The sequence below is a fragment of the Cupressus sempervirens genome, chromosome 6 (genome assembly GCF_028749045.1).
Source record: "Cupressus sempervirens isolate cs-2001-9-10 chromosome 6, ASM2874904v1, whole genome shotgun sequence".
Lineage (NCBI taxonomy): Eukaryota > Viridiplantae > Streptophyta > Pinopsida > Cupressales > Cupressaceae > Cupressus > Cupressus sempervirens.
In genome coordinates, this window is record NC_143123.1 from 154128416 (window position 1) to 154134510 (window position 6095).

Sequence of the window (6095 nt, forward strand, 5' to 3'; positions counted from 1 at the left end):
TCAAGGTAGTGGGTTTCTTAAAGAAGTAGAAAGTAACATTGTTGATTGACTTAGGTAGTACTCCTAATTTCATCAACAAAAAGTTGGCAACTCTTCTAAATTATTTTATATATCTAGCTCTAGAATTTTAGGTTTTGATTGTAGATGGGGACATAGTTAGTTGTTCAGGGAAGTGTCATAGCATCAAATTATCTATTGGAGATTATCAACATGATACCCCAATGTATGGGATATCCATGGGTGAGAAAGATATTGTTTTTGGGAGTACAATGGCTTACTACATTGGGAACAATTAAGATGAACTTCCAAGAACTATTCATGTAATTTCAATCAAAAGAAAAGTTAGTGGAGCTAAGGGGATTGAAGGCAAAATACCCATAGATGGTAAGCTCTCATCAAATGCAAAAATTTCTTAAGAATATAGTGGATGGATTTGTGCCCTAGCTATGTTCATTAGAATTCTCTCAATCTATTGCTCTTAGTCATCCTGATTTACAAGCAATATTTGATCATCACTCAATGATTCTTGCAGATATACCTAAAGTACTTCCTCCTAAGAGGGATCATGACCATGTCATACAACTAGTTCCAGGGAGCCAACCACCAAACATCAAGCCTTATAGGTACCCACACATACAAAAAAGTGAGATAGAAAAAATTGTTGAAGAAATGCTAGAGGCATGAATTATTAGGCATAGCCAAAGTGCTTACTCCTCACCTATTGTGATGGTGTGTAAGAAGGATGAAACTTGGTGCATGTGTCCAAATTATAGATTAATCAACAAGTACACCATTAAAGATAAGTTTCCTACTCTAGTCATCGATGATCTTCTAGATGAATTAAATGGAGCTATGTATTTTCCCAAGTTAGATCTTAGACTGGGTTATCAACAAATTCAGATTAAGGAGGAAGATATAAAGAAAAAATTTCAAACTCATGAAGGTCATTATGAATTTTTGGTGATTCCATTTGGTCTTACCAATGCACCATCTACATTCCAAAGTTTGATGAATTCCATTTTTAAGTTCTTGAGAAAGTTTGTGTTATTTTTTTTGATGATATATTAATTTATAGCAAGACTTGGAAAGAAAATTAGCAGCATGTAGATCAAGAATTAAAATTACTCGAAGATCATTAAATCTATGATAAATGATCTATGTGTGCTTTTGGTCTTAAGGAGGTGGCGTATTTGGGACACATAGTTTCACATGAAGGAGTAGAGGTGGACCCTAACAAAATTAAGGCTATCATAGAATGGCCAATTCCAAAAACCATTAAGAAGCTAAGGGGTTTCTTGGGAATGATAGGGTACTATAGAAGATTTGTGAAGAATTATTGTCATATAGAAGCACCCCTTACCACTCTAAGAAAAATTCTTTTCATTGGAATGAATATGCTAATGTAGCATTTGAGAAATTGAAGAAGGCTTTGTGTACAACTCTAGTGCTTTCCACTCTAGACTTCACAAGGGAATTCACTGTGGAATGTGATGCTTCTAAAAATGGAAGAGGATTAGTTATCGTATAAGAAGGTCAACAAATTGCTTTTGAGAGTCATCAATTAAAAGGTAAAAACCAACTCAAACCTATTTATGAGAAGGAAATTCTAGCAATCCTTCATGTAGTTAAAAAATGGAGGCTTTATTTAATGGATCGACACTTCAGGGTTAAGACAGATCATGAGAGCCTAAAATATTTATTGGAATAAAGACTATCTTTAGAAGAGCAACAAAAATGGGTCACTAAGATGTTGGGATATGACTTTGAAATTGTATACAAGAAAGGGAAGGAAAATATTGTGGCTGATGCACTTTCCACGAAGGATGAAAAAGATGAAGCCTTATTGTGTTCCCTTTCAATATTACAATAAAATAGGTCGGTAGAAGCCAAAGAAGAGTAGAAAAATGATATTAGAATAGGCAATCTCATCAAGAAAATAAAAAATGACCCTAGTAGTTCAGATAAGTTATGTTTAAAGGGGAATATTCTTTAGTATAAAGAACACTTGTGTCTCTATAAGAATTCTACTCTTAAACACAAGATTCTCAAAGAAGTACATGATTCTCCAATTGGTGGTCATTTAGGATTTTTGAAGACATATCATAGGGTCTAGCACTAATACATTTGGTACCAAATTGCAACAGTAGTGCCGTTGCAATTTTTTTGTCACAACCTTGTTGTTGTCACAATTGCGACGATAGACCATTGTAATTGCGATGACGACAAGGTTGTGACAAAAAAATTGCAATGGCACTACCATTGCAATTTGGTACCAAATGTATTAGTGTAGCAACATTTTTTTTGGGAAGGGCTAAAAGGTGATGCTCAAAAATTTGTGGCTGAATGTTTCGTCTGTCAAAGAAATAAAGGGGAAATAGTTAAAACACTAGGTCTCTTGCAACCTTTATCTATTCCTAGCCAATTTTGGGAAGAGGTATCCATGGACTTCATCACAAGGCTTCCCAAATCTAAAGGTCATAATGTCATTATGGTAGTAGTTGATCACCTCACTAAATATACATATTTAATTGCATTATCACATCCTTTTACAACAAGTATAGTGGCAAAAGTTTTCTTGGAGAATATCCAAAAGCTACATGGTACACCTAAGGTTATTATTAGCGATCATGATCCTATCTTTACTAGTCACTTTTGAAAATATTTATTCTCATGTTTGGGTACTCAATTAGCTCATAGTTCTTCATATCATCCTCAATCAAATGGGCAAAGATAGATTGTTAATAAATATTTGGAAGGATATCTATGTTTCACTTCAAAAAAAAATCTCAATGGGTAGAGTGGCTACCTCTTGTAGAATGGTGGTACAATACTTATTTTCATAGCTCATAAAAAATATCTCCATTTTTGGCATTTTATGGATATCATCCTCCTTCCATCACTTTTAACTTCAAAATAATGCATGCATAAACTTATTCAAATAACATGTAAAGTAAATGCATTCACATAAAAACTTAACACCAGATATGATTACCCATAAACTCTCCAATGAGAAGGTAAAATTGGGGTGGGGATGACACCCATAATTTTTCACTACTATAGCAATAAAGTTTACCTGCTAAGGTTACATATTTTGACCATTCTCATGATCTGCCTTGTGAAAGGCTTGCCTTATTAAAGGATTACAAAGAATTGTTAGATCCTACCCTTTTAAAGGATTTTAACACCCTGTTAGAAGTGTGCTTGGCTAAAGGACTTTAGAACACTCACTTGGAATGTCACCCTGTTAAAGGATTTCTCAATGACTGTTAAGTCAACCTTAATACAAAGGATTTCATCCTGATAATACAGTTGTTAGAAAGTATAGTAGAATGTTTGCTCTGATACACTTACAATCTGGTATTGTTGATTTTAGATCTCAATTTAGTCCTTTCTTAATCCTTTTTTATCTGATATGGAATTGCTATATCCTCGATCCTCTATTCTGATAACTAATTCTACTATTTTATCCATCTTTTAAGTCACCTTGAATGTATGCTGATCAATTCACCCCTTTTACTACTATCATCACCTTCTCGCATGCATTCTCTAATGCTCACTCTTATTCTCTCTATATTATGGAGCTTTGTCTCTCTTTAAAAAGACTTTGGTGGCTTAGGGTTAGGTATGAATCTATTATTGAGATTCATCCAATTTTCTTGCTCAATTCCTTCCATTTTTCTAATTGGTTGCATGTTGGTCACATAGGGAATCCAAATAGATTTGATCTTATCTTCAAAGCTTCGAGATCTATCCATATGTCGGCTCAAAAATGGTTTACATAGTTGTTTGTGCCATTACAAACAACTAGATCAATTATATGCTTCTTGACACTTGTTGATACTAATTCTTGACACATACTATAATTCTATCTAGCTTGACACTTGAACTTTCTTGGCATCATCTATTCACTTGACACTTGAAACTTGTTTGGCATAATCTATTCACTCAACCCTTGAAACTTGCTTGGCATCATCTATTCACTTGGCACATGAGTGACTCAACACCCATTGCAACTTGACATCTATACATAATATACTCAGCATATGTTACTAGCTTGGCATGAACTTAGTAAATTTCTTAAGTGTGTTGACACTCAATTGTCAAAACCAATTGTGAGACCAACAATCTCCCCCTTTGACATGAGTGGAAAAAACACTTAACTATACATGATGAATCTAATCTTCTCGAGTATAATATACATCCAATTTATCATATATACAAAACTTCAAAAATGTGTTCAAATAATTGTTAAAAACTATATACCTCAAAATTTTGTGACTCTCTCTATGTTTATGTGACTTTTCTATATCCAAAATATCTCTAAGTAGATTTTCCTCTATTGTAACTCTTTGACTTCCATCATTCTGATACTCTTTATCTAATGTGTTCCCTATTGTTCACTACTGTTTACTCCCCCTTTCTATTCTCTATTTATTTTGTAACTCCCCCTTTCACATGTCTCCCCCTTGCATAGATATTTCTCCTTTAATATTTCTCCCCCTTTTTTGAAACTGATGTCAAAGGGTTTATGCATTAAGTGCATTTCTATCCAGGAAGTTCTTATTTATTTCCATTACAATTTTGAGAGTAGCATCATAGTTGTTTATTGTAACATCTTGTGATTTGATTTGGATGGTTGTCTCTGCTACAAGGTGAACTAAGCCATCTAATGTTGAAAGATTAGGATCTTTCTTGATACTACTTCAGCATAGGCTACTTCTTTTTGTAGGATTTCCATGTGTGGGGTCAAGGAGGCTTGACATTTAACTAACTTGACTCTTGTATTAGCCTGTTCTACTATCAATACAACTAGTTCCTTTTATGTGTGTGTGAGGCCTCACCTTGACCCTTCGTAGCCTTAGTTATTACTTTATCATTTTGATACTCACGAATCGAGATGTCGAAACATTATCAGAAACTTGAACATATCATATTATTTCATGTTGTGTGATGTTATTTTCAGATATTCAATGTTCGTCATTTAAGGTTTTAGTTATATGTATGTTGATGAATTAAGTAAAATGTAGGATTAATACATTGATTTTTGGAATCTTTATGATTAAGAATTAAGTAGGATGAAGAAACCCTGATTGATGTATGTTTCAATTTATGTGAATTTATGATACATATACATACATATGTACATGTAATCTTTGGGACTACTAATGTGTGCAATGAGTGTGGAGATATTTTAGCCGAGAAAACTGATGGAGGAACAAAACTTATCTCTATGTGCTAATTTTGAGAAACCTTGTTGTTCGTAATTAAATTGAGATGTATGTATGTATCCTTATGTGATCAGTAAATGTTAATGTTCGTAAACTATGTTCTTTTAGTGTCACTTGACACTCGTGATTTGTGTATGCCCTTCAGTGTGTTGATTAGGGTTAGTTGTGTACCTTTTGGACCTAAGTTGGTTTAAGCTAGTGTCAATTTGCTAATTTGGTTCTTACTCGAGGTTAGTCATCCCTAATCCAAATGAGTGCTTTATTTTCTTTGTTAGAGTTGTTACATGGTCCTATTTTATTCCTAGCTTTTGGTTGGCTCTAAACCTTTTCCTAAGGCTTCAAAACATGAAATAATTATATCCAAAGGGTATGGGTATGGGTTGGGAGTATTTTCCAACCCCTAAGCCCCTTTTATTGACTTTTGAGGCCAATCAAAAAGTCTCTTTTTGCTTTTGTGCGAAAATTGACTATGGCTACCATGAGTTTCATCACCCCATCTCCATTTAGTGTTTAACCATGGTGTGGGTTGAGTTAGGATTTTCTAGAATTGTAAGTGGGTGAGAGTAGTTATTGATCCTTTTGGTGGTTGAGTTTGAGGCTTATTTAGAGGCCCTTCTTGGTCTAGTGGGGGCTGTTACCCAATCTCTACATTTAGAGAAGAGTTCTTGAAGATTGCAAAGAAGGGGAAACTCTACTCAAACTTGTTCATTTTCCATTACCTCTTTGTGCAGGTAGGAATTCTCATCTCTGTTGTTCAGATTTTATGTTTGTTTTATGCTTATGCTACCTTGTTGTTGTTTGAATTATTGTATGGTTGTGGGTATTTTGGGATGCTTGAAAACCATGTTATTTTGGATGATTTCTTTT